Here is a 15,980-nt window from a genome sequence, read left to right on the forward strand (position 1 = left end):
TAAATCACCAGCAACTATCCAAATGTCACAGGGAGGGCAGTATTTAGCTGTTACAAGGTTAAGGTAGAGAAGCTTCTAGGTGAAAGAAACAACACATATCATTAGTATAACATAAAATTATTAAATTGGTATAAGCATATTAAATTTATGTCTATAGCATTTTATTCTTTTTATTCTAATAGATAAGATGCAGGTATTGGGAGATACTCAGATTCAGATTCCCAATTCCAGATATTGGGAAGATTCAGAAACACTACACATAGAATGGATTCTAAGGTCCTGGAGTGAAGGCATGAACAAAATGGGTTTCTTTTGGAGTGGCACTTAAGGGCATTAGAATAAATCTTTGCTCTAAGTTTGACATTACACAACTAGCTTACATATGGCTTTTCATTGGGATAAACATAGTTTTACAATAAATTAAATATACTTATGTAATTATTGTGATTGGTATTTATAAGATTGTGATTATGTAAACTCTAAACTACAGGAAAAACCTGGGCTTTGAAAAGTACATGATTAAATTTTGTATTCTGAGCCTGCTAAGTCCACCTCTGTATGATATGCCAAAGTGCTCATAACCAGAATATGACAGAATTGCATATATGACACTAGCACCAAAATTGCTCATTTGATCCATTGTGTCTCCTTTTGCCTTGGACTACACTAATTTTGAGTCCTGATTAACTCTGTCTCTTCTTTTGCTTAGGCAGTCTTACTTGGCATGTCAATTGTCTTCCTTGCAATCTTTCAACTTTCCACTTTGTTCCCTCAAATTTGAATGGTGTCTAATTTAAATAGTCCTGGATATCCACTGGCTGTTAAGCTGAGCACAAATACCACTTGACACAGAACCACCACCATCAGCTATCACAGCAGTCTATGTCACCGCCCAACACGTGTGTGGGTTTGAGATGTAATGTTGTTTAATCATACAGAGGTCTAACAATAACACATAATTAATAGTCAACTTAGAGGGTGCATATTTTTTTTAAGTTTAATTTTATTTTTTTCTGCTTTATAACAAATTTAATCAGTTATACATATACATATGTTCCCATATCCCCTCCCTTTTGCGTCTCCCTCCCACCCTCCCTATCCCACCCCTCCAGGCGGTCACAAAGCACCGAGCTGATCTCCCTGTGCTCTGCGGCTGCTTCCCACTAGCTATCTACCTTACGTTTGGTAGTGTATATATGTCCATGCCGCTCTTTCGCTTTGTCACAGCTTACCCTTCCCCCTCCCCATATCCTCAAGTCCATTCTCTAGTAGGTCTGTGTCTTTATTCCTGTCTTACCCCTATGTTCTTCATGACATTTTTTTTTCTTAAATTCCATATATATGTGTCAGCATACAGTATTTGTCTTTCTCTTTCTGACTTACTTCACTCTGTATGACAGACTCTAGGTCCATCCACCTCATTACAAATAGCTCAATTTCATTTCTTTTTATGGCTGAGTAATATTCCATTGTATATATGTGCCACATCTTCTTTATCCATTCATCTGATGATGGACACTTAGGTTGTTTCCATCTCCGGGCTATTGTAAATAGGGCTGCTATGAACATTTTGGTACATGACTCTTTCTGAATTATGGTTTTCTCAGGGTATATGCCCAGTAGTGGGATTGCTGGGTCATATGGTAGTTCTATTTGTAGTTTTTTAAGGAACCTCCATACCGTTCTCCATAGTGGCTGTACCAATTCACATTCCCACCAGCAGTGCAAGAGTGTTCCCTTTTTTCCACACCCTCTCCATCATTTATTGTTTCTAGATTTTTTGATGATGGCCATGCTGACTGGTGTGAGATGATATCTCATTGTAGTTTTGATTTGCATTTCTCTAATGAGTAAAGATGTTGAGCATCCTTTCATGTGTTTGTTGGCAGTCTGTATATCTTCTGTGGAGAAATGTCTATTTAGGTCTTCTGCCCATTTTTGGATTGGGTTGTTTGTTTTTTTGTTATTGAGCTGCATGAGCTGCTTATAAATTTTGGAGATTAATCCTTTGTCAGTTGCTTCATTTGCAAATATTTTCTCCCATTCTGAGGGTTGTCTTTTGGTCTTGTTCATGGTTTCCTTTGCTGTGCAAAAGCTTTTAAGTTTCATTAGGTCCCATGTGTTTATTTTTGTCTTTATTTCCATTTCTCTAGGAGGTGGGTCCAAAAGGATCTTGCTGTGGTTTATGTCATAGAGTGTTCTGCCTATGTTTTCCTCTAAGAGTTTGATAGTGTCTGGCCTTACATTTAGGTCTTTAATCCATTTTGAGCTTATTTTTGTGTATGGTGTTAGGGAGTGATCTAATCTCATACATTTACATGTCCCTGTCCAGTTTTCCCAGCACCACTTATTGAAGAGACTGTCCTTTCCCCACTCTACATTCCTGCCTCCTTTATCAAAGATAAGGTGACCATATGTGTGTGGGTTTATCTCTGAGCTTTCTATCCTGTTCCATTGATCTATCTTTCTGTTTTTGTGCCAGTACCATACTGTCTTGATTACTGTAGCTGTGTAGTATAGTCTGAAGTCAGGGAGCCTGATTCCTCCAGCTCCATTTTTCGTTCTCAAGATTGCTTTGGCTATTTGGAGTCTTTTGTGGTTCCATACAAATTTTGAAATGTTTTGTTCTAGTTCTGTGAAAAATGCCAGTGGTAGTTTGATAGGGATTGCATTGAATCTGTATATTGCTTTGGGTAGTAGAGTCATTTTCACAATGTTGATTCTTCCAATCCAAGAACATGGTACATCTCTCCATCTATTTGTATCATCTTTAATTTCTTTCATCAGTGTCTTATAATTTTCTGCATACAGGTCTTTTGTCTCCTTAGGTAGGTTTATTCCTAGGTATTTTATTCTTTTTGTTGCAATGGTAAATGGGAGTGTTTCCTTGATTTCACTTTCAGATTTTTCATCATTAGTGTACAGGAATTCCAGAGATTTCTGTGCATTAATTTTGTATCCTGCTACTTTACCAAATTCATTGATTAGCTCTAGTAGTTTTCTGGTAACATCTTTAGGATTCTCTGTGTATAGTATCATGTCATCTGCAAACAGTGACAGCTTTACTTCTTCTTTTCCGATTTGGATTCCTTTTATTTCCTTTTCTTCTCTGATTTCTGTGGCTAAAACTTCCAAAACTATGTTGAATAAGAGTGGTGAGAGTGGGCAACCTTGTCTTGTTCCTGATCTTAGTGGAAATGTTTTCAGTTTTTCACCATTGAGGACGATACTGGCTGTGGGTTTGTCATATATGGCTTTTATTATGTTGAGGAAAGTTCCCTCTATGCCTACTTTCTGCAGGGTTTTTATCATAAATGGGTGTTGAATTTTGTCGAAAGCTTTCTCCGCATCTATTGAGATGATCATATGGTTTTTCTCCTTCAATTTGTTAATATGGTGTATCACGTTGATTGATTTGCGTATATTGAAGAATCCTTGCATTCCTGGAATAAACCCCACTTGATCATGATGTATGATCCTTTTAATGTGCTGTTGGATTCTGTTTGCTAGTATTTTGTTGAGGATTTTTGAATCTATGTTCATCAGTGATATTGGCCTGTAGTTTTCTTTCTTTGTGACATCCTTGTCTGGTTTTGGTATCAGGGTGATAGTGGCCTCGTAGAATGAGTTTGGGAGTGTTCCTCCCTCTGTTATATTTTGGAAGAGTTTGAGAAGGATAGGTGTTAGCTCTTCTCTAAATGATTGATAGAATTCGCCTGTGAAGCCATCTGGTCCTGGGCTTTTGTTTGTTGGAAGATTTTTTATCACAGTTTCAATTTCAGTGCTTGTGATTGGTCTATTCATATTTTCTATTTCTTCCTGATTCAGTCTTGGCAGGTTGTGCATTTCTAAGAATTTGTCCATTTCTTCCAGGTTGTCCATTTTATTGGCATAGAGTTGCTTGTAGTAATCTCTAATGATCTTTTGTATTTCTGCAGTGTCTTTTTCATCTCTAATTCTATTGATTTGAGTCTTCTCCCTTTTTTTCTTGATTGATCTGGCTAATGGTTTATCAATTTTGTTTATCTTCTCAAAGAACCAGCTTTTAGTTTTATTGATCTTTGCTATCATTTCCTTCATTTCTTTTTCATTTATTTCTGATCTGATATTTATGATTTCTTTCCTTCTGCTAACTTTGGGATGTTTTTGTTCTTCTTTCTCTAATTGTTTTAGGAGCAAGGTTAGGTTGTTTATTCGAGATGTTTCCTGTTTCTTAAGGTAGGATTTTATTGCTATAAACTTCCCTCTTAGAACTGCTTTTGCTGCATCCCATAGGTTTTGGGTCATCGTGTCTCCATTGTCATTTGTTTCTAGGTATTTTTTAATTTCCTCTTTGATTTCTTCAGTGATCACTTCGTTATTAAGTAGTGTATTGTTAACCTCCATGTGTTTGTATTTTTTACAGATCTTTTCCTGTAATTGATGTCTAGTCTCATAGCATTGTGGTCGGAAAAGATACTTGATACCTTTTCAATTTTCTTAAATTTACAAGGCTTGATTTGTGACCCAAGATATGATCTATCCTGGAGACTGTTCCATGAGCACTTGAGAAAAATGTGTATTCTGTTGTTTTTGGATGGAATGTCCTATAAATATCAATTAAGTCCATCTTGTTTAATGTATCATTTAAAGCTTGTGTTTCCTTATTTATTTTCATTTTGGATGATCTGTCCATTGGTGAAAGTGGGGTGTTAAAGTCCCCTACTATGATTGTGTTACTGTCGATTTCCCCTTTTATGGCTGTTAGTATTTGCCTTATGTATTGAGGTGCTCCTATGTTGGGTGCATAAATATTTACAATTGTTATATCTTCTTCTTGGATTGATCCCTTGATCATTATGTAGTGTCCTTCTTTGTCTCTTCTAGTAGTCTTTATTTTAAAGTCTATTTTGTCTGATATGAGAATTGCTACTCCAGCTTTCTTTTGATTTCGATTTGCATGGAATATCTTTTTCCATCCCCTTACTTTCAGTCTGTATGTGTCTCTAGGTCTGAAGTGGGTCTCTTGTAGACAGCATATATATGGGTCTTGTTTTTGTATCCATTCAGCCAATCTGTGTCTTTTGGTGGGAGCATTTAGTCCATGTACATTTAAGGTAATTATTGATATGTATGTTCCTATTCCCATTTTCTTAATTGTTTTGGGTTCGTTATTGTAGGTCTTTTCCTTCTGTTGTGTTTCTTGCCTAGAGAAGTTCCTTTAGGATTTGTTGTAAAGCTGGTTTGGTGGTGCTGAACTCTCTCAGCTTTTGCTTGTCTGTAAACGTTTTAATTTCTCCATCAAATCTGAATGAGATCCTTGCTGGGTAGAGTAGTCTTGGTTGCAGGTTTTTCTCCTTCATCACTTTCATTATGTCCTGCCACTCCCTTCTGGCTTGTAGAGTTTCTGCTGAGAGATCAGCTGTTAACCTGATGGGAATTCCCTTGTGTGTTATTTGTTGTTTTTCCCTTGCTGCTTTTAATATGATTTCTTTGTGTTTAATTTTTGACAGTTTGATTAATATGTGTCTTGGCGTATTTCTCCTTGGATGTATTCTGTATGGGACTCTCTGTGCCTGCTGGACTTGATTAACTATTTCCTTTCCCATATTAGGGAAGTTTTCAACTATAATCCCTTCAAATATTTTCTCAGTCCCTTTCTTTTTCTCTTCTTCTTCTGGAACCCCTATAATTCAAATGTTGGTGCATTTAATGTTGTCCCAGAGGTCTGTGAGACTGTCCTCTGTTCTTTTCATTCTTTTTCTTTATTTTGCTCTGCATCAGTTATTTCCACTATTTTATCTTCCACCTCACTTATCCGTTCTTCTGCCTCAGTTATTCTGCTATTGATCCCATCTAGAGTATTTTTCATTTCATTTATTGTGTTTTTAATTGATGCTTGATTCATCTTTAGTTCTTCTAGGTCCTTGTTAACTGTTTTTTGCATTTTGTCTATTCTATTTCCAAGATTTTGGATCTTGGAAATAGAATCTTTGATCATCTTTACTATCATTATTCTGAATTCTTTTTCAGATAGACTGCCTATTACCTCTTCATTTGTTAGGTCTCGTGGGTTTTTATCTTGCTCCTTCTCCTGTGTGTTTTTCTGTCTTCTCATTTTGCTTATGTTACTGTGTTTGGGGTCTCCTTTTTGCCGGCTGCAGGTTCGTAGTTCCCGTTGTTTTTGGTGTCTGTCCCCAGTGGCTAAGGTTGGTTCAGTGGGTTGTGTAGGCTTCCTGGTGGAGGGGACTAGTGCCTGTGTTCTGGTGGATGAGGCTGGATCTTGTCTTTCTGGTGGGCAGGTCCATGTCTGGTGGTGTGTTTTGGGGTGTCTGTGGACTTTTTATGATTTTAGGCAGCCTCTCTGCTAATGGGTGGTGTTGTGTTCCTGTCTTGCTAGTTGTTTGCCATAGGGTGTCTAGCACTGTAGCTTGTTGGTCGTTGAGTGAAGCTGAGTGTTGGTGTTGAGATGGAGATCTCTGGAAGATTTTCGCCGTTTGATATTATGTGGAGCTGGGAGGTCTCTTGTGGACCAGGGTCCTGAAGTTGGCTCTCCCACCTCAGAGGCACAGCACTGATTCCTGGCTCCTCAATTTGGGATGATTTGTTGTCTATTCATGTATTCCACAGATGCAGGGTACATCAAGTTGATTGTGGAGCTTTAATGCGCTGCTTCTGAGGCTGCTGGGAGAGATTTCCCTTTCTCTTCTTTGTTCTCACAGCTCCAGGGTCTCAGCTTTGGATTTGGCCCCGCCTCTGCGTGTAGGTCGCCGGAGGGCATCTGTTCTTCGCTCAGACAGGACAGGGTTAAAGGAGCAGCCGCTTCGGGGACTCTGGCTCACTCAGGCCGGGGGGGAGGGAAGGGCACGGGGTGCGGGGCGAGCCTGCAGCGGCAGAGGCCGGCGTGACGTTGCACCAGCCCGAGGCGCGCCGTGCGTTCTCCCAGGGAAGCCTTCCCTGGATCCCGGGACCCCGGGCTGCAAAGGCTTCCGGAAGGGCGGCGTGGACAGTGACCTGCGCTCGCACACAGGCCTCTTGGCGGCGGCAGCAGCAGCCCCAGTGTCCCACGCCCGTCTTTGGGGTCCGCACTTTTAGCCCGGCTCGCGCCCGTCTCTGGAGCTCCTTTAAGCAGCGCTCTTAATCCCCTCTCCTCGCGCACCAGGAAACCAAGAGGGAAGAAAAAGTCTCTTGCCTCTTCGGCTGCTCCAGAGTTTTCCCGGACTCCCTCCCGGCTAGCTGTGGCGCATTAGCCCCCTTCAGGCTGAGTTCTCGCCGCCAGCCGCAGTCCTCTCCCTGCTCTCTGACCGAAGCCCGAGCCTCAGCTTCCAGAGCCGCCCGCCCCAGCAGGCGAGCAGACAAGCCTCTCGGGCTGGTGACTGCCGGTCGGCACCGATCCTCTGTGCGGGAATCTCTCCACTTTGCCCTACCCAGGTACGTGGGGAGTTTCTTGCCTTTTGGGAGGTCTGAGGTCTTCTGCCAGCGTTCAGTAGGTGTTCTGTAGGAGTTGTTCCACGAGTAGCTGTATTTCTGTTGTATCTGTCGGGTGCATATTTTTTTAAAGTATGCTTTAAATGGCAGTATCACTCTATCTTGGCTTCCCTGTAATATTCCCTTTTCTGCTGATTCAGTTTATATACTTAGTTACACAAACAGGCGTCCCAAATTTGATCCCTTTTATAGCTGGGTATCTATAAACAATTGTATATCTAGGAATGTTAAAGAATACCTTCATTCCCTTATTGATAATATTAAAGACTAAACATAAAGGATTTTGAACAGGGCTGGCTTCATAAGTGTGAGACCCATTTGCTTACACAGGGCTGCACACTCAGAAGTATCCGCACTTCGTAAAATGCTCTGCCTCTTTGTCTTGAAATCCTTAAGAATTTTTGAACGATTTTACTTTTCACTAGGCTTGACAAATTACGTAGCCAGGTTGCTTTTGAAATTTGGCAAAGGCAATAGTAAATCTGGTCATAGGTGATATCAGATATTAAGGAGGTAAGAACTCTCAGGATATAGGAGAAGCTTTAATTCAGTAAGTATTAAGTGTGTACTATTTGGCAGGCACTGTTGTTCTACGTACTGAGGATATGTTGGTCCAGCAAACAGACAAAAACCTTGCATTACAGAGCTTATGTACTAGGGAGGAGAGACATAGTAAGTAAATAAAAAGACTACTACTACATTGTATGCCAGATGATAAGAATTGTGGAGGAAATTAAGGTATTATAAGAGGAATGAAAAGAGAGACAGACAGACAGACAGAAACTACCCACCAGGACAGGACTGGGATAGGATTTAGCATCAATCTCCCTCTCTACTAAAATTATCTCTGCCTTATGACAAACTCTCCTCTCTGACCCTTTAACATGAAAGGGGGTCATTAGTCTGTCATTTAGGTGAGAAAAAAGAATTGGTGCAAAGTTTCTCTGAGAAGTTATTGAAATCAAATTTGTCATTGATTAAAATCTGTCTCTGGCTCAGAACAAATTCTTTCTTGTGGCAAATGGTGGAGGTGGAGGTGTCTATGACGAATGCATTGCCTTTAATTCTGCCAGCTAAATTTTTTCCATCCTAAGTTAAACACAATCAGAGATGTGATGGGTCTGGGTATTTGTAAAAGGAACATGACACCTTTGCAAATATATTTGAAGATTTATAAGAGCATGTGAGGGTCATGTAGCCAAGATGATCAATTTTCCAAGCCATTTGTTACTTAAAAAATAATAAATACCAGAAAATTAATCTTATGGTATTACATATTCTACCTTGGAGGACATTTGGTCCTGTCCAAACATCCGTTGAGACATTTAGTCCATGATTCATTTAATAATACATTTAACTTCATTAATTTTTTTTTTTTTTTCTGGTACGCGGGCCTCTCACTGTTGTGGCTTCTCCTGTTGCGGAACACAGGCTCCAGACACGCAGCCTCAGTGGCCATGGCTCACGGGCCTAGCCGCTCCGCGGCATGTGGGATCTTCCTGGACCGGGGCACAAACCCATGTCCCCTGCATTGGCAGGCGGACTCTCAACCACTGCACCACCAGGGAAGCCCCCATTAACATTTTCTTACATTATTTTTATTGTAGTTCATGATGAATTTTGGATTTCACATTTATTCTTGTTCTTCTTCATCACGAAGTTCCACAGGGTTACTCTTAAGTTAATGAACAGTTGCTCTCAAGTATGGATCAACCTGATTATTGATTTTATATTTGTTATATGCTAACAATCTCTGTAATATGAATTTGATTTTGTTAGTATCATCATGAGATCGATGGCCTTTTTTTGAGTGTGACCACCAAGAATCTGGCTGATAACTTATTCTTGGCTTTTCTGTTCATCTTTTAATTAAACAAATCTCCAAACTGAAGGATTATGCACTAGCATCAGCCTTTGAAATGTGCTGTGCCTGCCTTCTGCTGCATTGTTCATTCTGTGGTGCTGGTCAGTAGTGATATACAAACAGTCCAAGTTTCTGGTGGAAATCTTGGTGCTTCTGCTCTTCTTCTGCCTCTGCCATGCCTTCCAGGGACATGCACTCTCTCAACATAATTCTTTTGGTCATCTAAATTTTTTTTTTGCAATCTCCACAGTGTACTCAAACGTTTCATTTACATCTTCCAAAGGTACGTCCAAACGACATGGATGCACACTTACAGGTGTTACTTGTCATATACTCTTGTGTTAGACCCAGTGAAGATATTTTTGCCACGTGATTGTAAGAAGTGAAACAAGCATTCTTTTTACTTGCACATTTGGTAGGAGTAGTTGAATCACACACATATTTGTAATCTTGGAATCTATTATGCACAATGAAGGGTTATCATTGAAATTTTTTCCCATGCAAATGCAAGTACTTTCTCTCATATATGTGTGTGTGTGTGTGTGTGTGTATGTATATATATGTGTATATATATACATATATATACATACACACACACACACACACACACATATATATATATATCTGTAAGTGTCTTCTCACCTTTCCATTATTAGTGCAAAATCAATAGCATAGTATAACCCAATACTACACCGTAGTGCCCAGTAAATAACTGAGTGAACAGCATTGGTGCTGTCTTGAACATGCCATTACTGAATAATGTGGTACTGGCACTTTATGTCAAAAACTGTCATAAGTTGTGTAAATAAGAATTCTTTCATCATCTTGAGCACCGGAGTCATGCATAAGAAATGGTTCTCTATGTCTAATCGCTTTATACTCCTCTGGGATTTCAATTCTATGCAATGAAGTTGGGTTTGGAGGTCAATGTCTACTTTGAATTCTATTTAGGTCCCTCTTTAATGACTTCTTCATCTTAAATACCATGAAAATCACAGAGAGTTCTTTGAAGTACCTGCAATGGCATTGCATTTGGTTCTTCTTCTGTGTATCCTTTCAACCTATTCGGGGTTTTCCTTACTTCCCCTTCAACACCAACGTTATGCTGATGCTTTCCTGTCACATCTCGAATGATTGGAGTGTTATCATAATCCTGACTAGTTATACATCTGGCATTGCAGGTTGTTTTCTCTTCACAGTGCTGGTACCTTTTACCTCTATTTTTGTTGAAGGAGTGGAAATGGTAACCAAACCATTATAATGTAGCACATTTTTTCTTTTGTGAGTATACTTTTTCTGTCATATTCATATTGCTAAACAACAAAAGAAGGGTTGTTTTTTTTTTTTCTTTTGCAGCCATCTGACTAGTGGTTGCTGCTTTACTCGTAGGAGAAACCTTACTAATGTCTAACAGATTGGACACACTGTTTGGCCAGGCTGGATCAGCCAGTAGAGAGACACCAGCTGAGGACGTGGTGGTTCACACTGATTAGCAGGTAAGCGTGAGAGTCACACCCACTGAAACCTCTCTATGCTTCGTGAGGTCTACCTCAATTGTACTTCTAGAGGACATCAGTTCAAGGGAAGCACCACCCATTAACCCTGAGCAATGGAATAGTTGGTTGGGGGTTAATTAGATGCCTGATATCACTCCCATGGTGGATATTACACTGACAAGTGAGATGCTCTGTAAAATGTTTACATCAACTCATTTGCCAACTGTTTCACATAGTGACTTGACCAAGCTCCTCCTTTCAAACTCCACCTTTATTGAATGACCAGACACACCCAACCAAATGCCCAGTGATACACTAATGCACCATTGCCTCACAAGGTCCCATCCCTGACTTGTTATCTTCTATGCATTTCTCTCACTGTAAGGCTGTTCCTTGGTACCCATGGTTAATATAACTCCCACTCTTCTGCAGATTTGAACCCCCACCCATCTACCTAACCACATGTGTCACTACCAGCTAGGCTACTGAGGCAAGAAGGGTTATTACTGGCAATATAACCACAACATAGTTATTGGACCAATAAAATATGATAATAGTTTTATGTATTAATCTTGTAAACCAAAGTATAAATAAATGATATGGGCATTTAGGAACCCAGGGACATTTTCTAAGCATGCGTGTTTTTGACAGGACCAAGTATCAAGGGACATTTGTCACAGACTAAATATGCTTATGGATGTTTTGATAGGACCAAATTTCAAGGACCTTTTGGCATGGGCCAAATATCTCAATGGACTTTTAGAACAGGACCAAATGTCTGCTAGTCCATATTCTATGATTCAATGTTATCTCTCTTAGTTTTATATGTTATTTTTACTTGGGCAGATGTAATATGTATGTGCTAACTTAATGTACATATCATAAAATTGGTCCATGATGGAAGAATACAGTTGTCAGTTACAACACTCTATCCATGATATGTTCTAATTATCATAGCATCTTTACCATATTGACCTAAAATCCCTTTAAATGTAAAACAAATGGAATTTGTCACCTTCTCACAATCCATGCAAATACTATATCACCACCATGCTTTAAGAGCTCATCATATAGACCCAGGAAACCAAATTAACTTTGATAAGTTTACATAGTAAGTCAATAGGTCAGCTGATAAATGTGTGGCTCTTCAAAAGATTGAACTACTTTATTTATATCAAAAACTTGTGTATATCCAACCTTAGCACTCTTAAAATTTACAGGCAGAATTAAATTTAATAGAACTATATATCACCAATCACTGGCTGAATTTTGTAAATTTAAAAATCTGTTCATATTAACAGCAGTGTCATCAAAAGTAGTCATCATTATTTAAATAGTGACAGTCTTCACCAAACACTTGCTTTTGGCTGCACATTCTGCCACTACCATAGTGTATTAAACAGACACAATCATCTCTGTGTACTACCATGTTCTTTTAATGTGGATTATATACCCTCATCTGTGCATTTAATTTTCTATGTTTTTCCTAGGTCATATTCCATTTGTTTTTTTGCCTTGTATTAAAAATGTAATTTTTATTTTTAAATCTCTACTACTCTTTAAATATTTTAACATCTTTTCAATAGGATTTGAAGCAAAGTACATCAATTTGCATTTTTATTTATTCTAGATAAGTTATGCTCCTGTTAGACAAGTAGATTCCAAGATGTACTTTTCCTACCATCTGTTCCAGCAACTGGGGGGGAAATGTTTAATGGCTAATGATGTACATGTGTTAGGATCTCTTTAAGATACTCTGTCATTTTGATGAGCTCAGTGTTGCTGACGTAATCATCTAGAAGTTGAAATTTAATTTTAAAATTTAAGAGTGTTAGTGGCAAAATCTGCAAAAGCTGGAAGAAATATTTTGGGATTGAATTGCACACATTATTCCAAATTATCTTGGTCTACTTTTAAAAAAAATTTTCCTTTGATTCCAGTTGTATAATCTAGTAGATTAAATTGGGATTATTTTCTTGGAAAGGTAGTTATATTAATGCATTTGTAGATCATGTATCATGTTCAGAGTGTCTGAGTAACTTCTGTAAGTCTGTAACACTTCATGTGGTGGAAATCAGAGCATATTGCATATGTTGTTTACATTGCAGCCCTCAAGCATCTTAACCACCTAAACTAATAAAAATGTTGGATAGTTTATTATTACCATTAGGAATGTAGAATAATTTTTCATTAAAAATTAGAGCATTTAGTTAAAAAATGAATATTTCAAGGTAAATTAAATAAATTATGTTTCAAATTCATATTATTAGTAACACCAGTTTAAAGCTATCAATATGAAAGTTCAAATAATGTTAATATTTTTTTCTTTGTTTTTAGTCTATATGTTTAAAAATTTAAAACTACATTGGCAAACAAAAACCTAACAAGGTGGGGGCAAATTATAAAATATTTGCAACATATAATATATAAAATAATTGAAAATGTAACTTTTCCTTCCCAGGTATTCCATAACTTAGGCATAAATAGCCTACCCATTTCACTCATATTTGAATGAACAGTTAGGAACAGGGTCCAAGGTGGAAACCCTTAAGTGTAACTGGCTTTCCCCATAGCTCTCATTGTAAAAATGGCTCTCCTACGATAAGGAGAGCCAGGGCTGCTGGCTGGGACTCTGACCCCCAAAAATGTGATTGTAGCTTTCCATCAAAACACAGAGACTTTTCAGAACATGGTTATGATAAATCGGGAACCTGCTCTTTCTCAAACTGCTTTAGTATTCTATAAACGCACATTGAAAAATTCATCAGTCTTCCTCAAAGCAAACAAATCATAATAACAGCAACAATAAAAACTTTAGAGTCACTGATAACAAATCTGAATGTTTCTGTGCAGTCTATACCAAGTGCCTACTCAATGCCAAGCCCTATCTTGGGGGTAGGGATATAACGATAATGCAACAGACATGACTTCCTCTCTCCCCACCAAACTCATCACAGAGTGGAGATAAATATTTTTGGCAGAGAGAACATATTTAAAGATTTAGATGAGAAAAACATGGGACCATCAAGGGGACCAAAATAAATAAATTCAGTGATAGTTACTAAAATGTAGAGGGTGAAGGATACTAGTATAAGAGGCGAGGCTGGAGAAAGAGGGGACTAGACCGTGATGCACTTGAAAGTCAGGTTTAGGAGTATAGACTTTCTCCTAAAAGGAAATGGAAGGCATTGAGAAGTTGAAAACGGAGAAAGTGCCATGATCAGATAAATGTTTCCCATGTTAGGCAACTGGGTAGACATCAGTACTAATTACTTAAAAAGGGATCACTGGAGAGGAGGCAGGTTTGGGAGATGATGAGGTTAGGTGTTCAAATATTGAGTATGATGTGTCTGGAAAGCACTCAAGTGTATGCGTGCAATTGGCAGTTGAACATATATCTTCAGCAAACAAGAGAGTGGTGTGATTTGAGATATGGCTTTATAGCTTTATAGAAGTAAAAGGAGGGATCAAAAGAAACAAATGATGCCAAAAGGTGACTTATATGCAAATGAAAAAAGAAAAATTCTACATCTTCAGTGAATTTAGGGTGACAAGTTAAATGATTTTGGATCCCAGATTCAGGGGAGTTATGAGGGCAGAAAACTAATAGCAATCACTTATGGATGAAAAGGAGACAATGAGTTTAATAGGTTATTTCAAGAAATGTAGCTTTGTCATGGAACAGATAAGGCAGCTGTACAATGATTAGGTTAATGAAGGGCTTCTTTAAGAGAAAAAGTTTTAATATTTGAATAATGATGGAAAAAAGCCAGGAGCAAGGGGATCTCTGTTTCTCTTTCTCTTCTTCTTTGTCTCAGTGCAACAGTCTTGAGGATATCTGTAAGGACTGTGTAGGTTTTGTAGACATATGTGTTAGAAAAAAAGTTGAAATTCCGTTCTGATCCAGTTTGATCTGGACAAAAGAGAAACCCTGACCATTGCAAATGGTATTTTTGAGAAGCAGGATCCTAATTTCAGAATACCTTGGGAAGAAGTAAAGAACTAACTGTACCTTGAGATTCTTAATGACAAGACAACATGACCTCTGGCAAGTATTTGCCTCTTACTTTCTGGAATACTCCTTCATGTATTGTTTATATTGTCCCTGATCTCTCAGTCTCTACTACAGCAGTGCAGTAAAGTCATCCCTATTAATCAGTCCTTGCCAGTTCTCCAGGAAATAAAGCCTGTAGATCTCAGAAATGATTCTCCTGCCAAGGCTGAGGGCAGAAACAGAGAACATGAAAGGAAGAGGATCAGGGAAGTAATATCTTACTGTAATTCTAAGGCAGAAATTGGACTTAGTAAATCTCCTAATCTGACTATATACCCTTTAACTACCCACCCACCCATGCCCTGCCAAAAAGAACACCATAGCTTGGAAAATGTTAAAAAAAAAATTAAGTTTGAAGCAAATCCATATAAAGAGTAAATGCCTTTTTTTCAAGAAGGATCAAAAAGTCTCTTAGTTCATTCTTTTCCCAAGGAAATTCACTGGGTTTCTGATTTATTTAAATAAGAAGGGTTGGCATAAATAAATATATGTAACTAGTTTGATTCAAAGCATCAAGAATTCTAAACAACACCAAAAAGCCTTAGTCTATAACCTATTAAAAATGCCCTGGAAATGTAAATTAAAGATGACAACATGGAACAGTACTAAACTATAAATGCAAGGCCATACGAAATTTAAGAACTTTATGAAAAATAGTAAAATTTTGCTAAGGAAAGGCATTTTGAGTTTATATCCTAATAGGGTTTGACAAACATTTTATTATAAAGAAGCAGATAGTAAATAGTTTAGGCTTTGCAAATCATTGGCTCTGTTGTAACTACTCAATTCTGTCATGGTAGTTTAAAAGCAGACATACATAAAAGAATGGGGTGGATGTGTTCCAATAAAACTTTATTTACAAAACAGGCTGAAGACTGGATTTGACCCAACAGCCATAGATTGTGACTCCTATCCTAGATGATAAAAAATATATAGATGATGAATATTCTACCCGAATAAAATTTATATATAGCAGTATTTTGCATGTTTTCTTTCTGGGAACTTCAGCTATCATAAAATCATTGTGAGACAAATGATAAAGGAGATTTCATAAGCACATTTTCCTTCTTTTCTATTCAGGCACATTTTGCTACTTTCT

Source organism: Hyperoodon ampullatus, assembly GCF_949752795.1.
Source record: "Hyperoodon ampullatus genome assembly, chromosome: 1".
NCBI lineage: Eukaryota > Metazoa > Chordata > Mammalia > Artiodactyla > Ziphiidae > Hyperoodon > Hyperoodon ampullatus.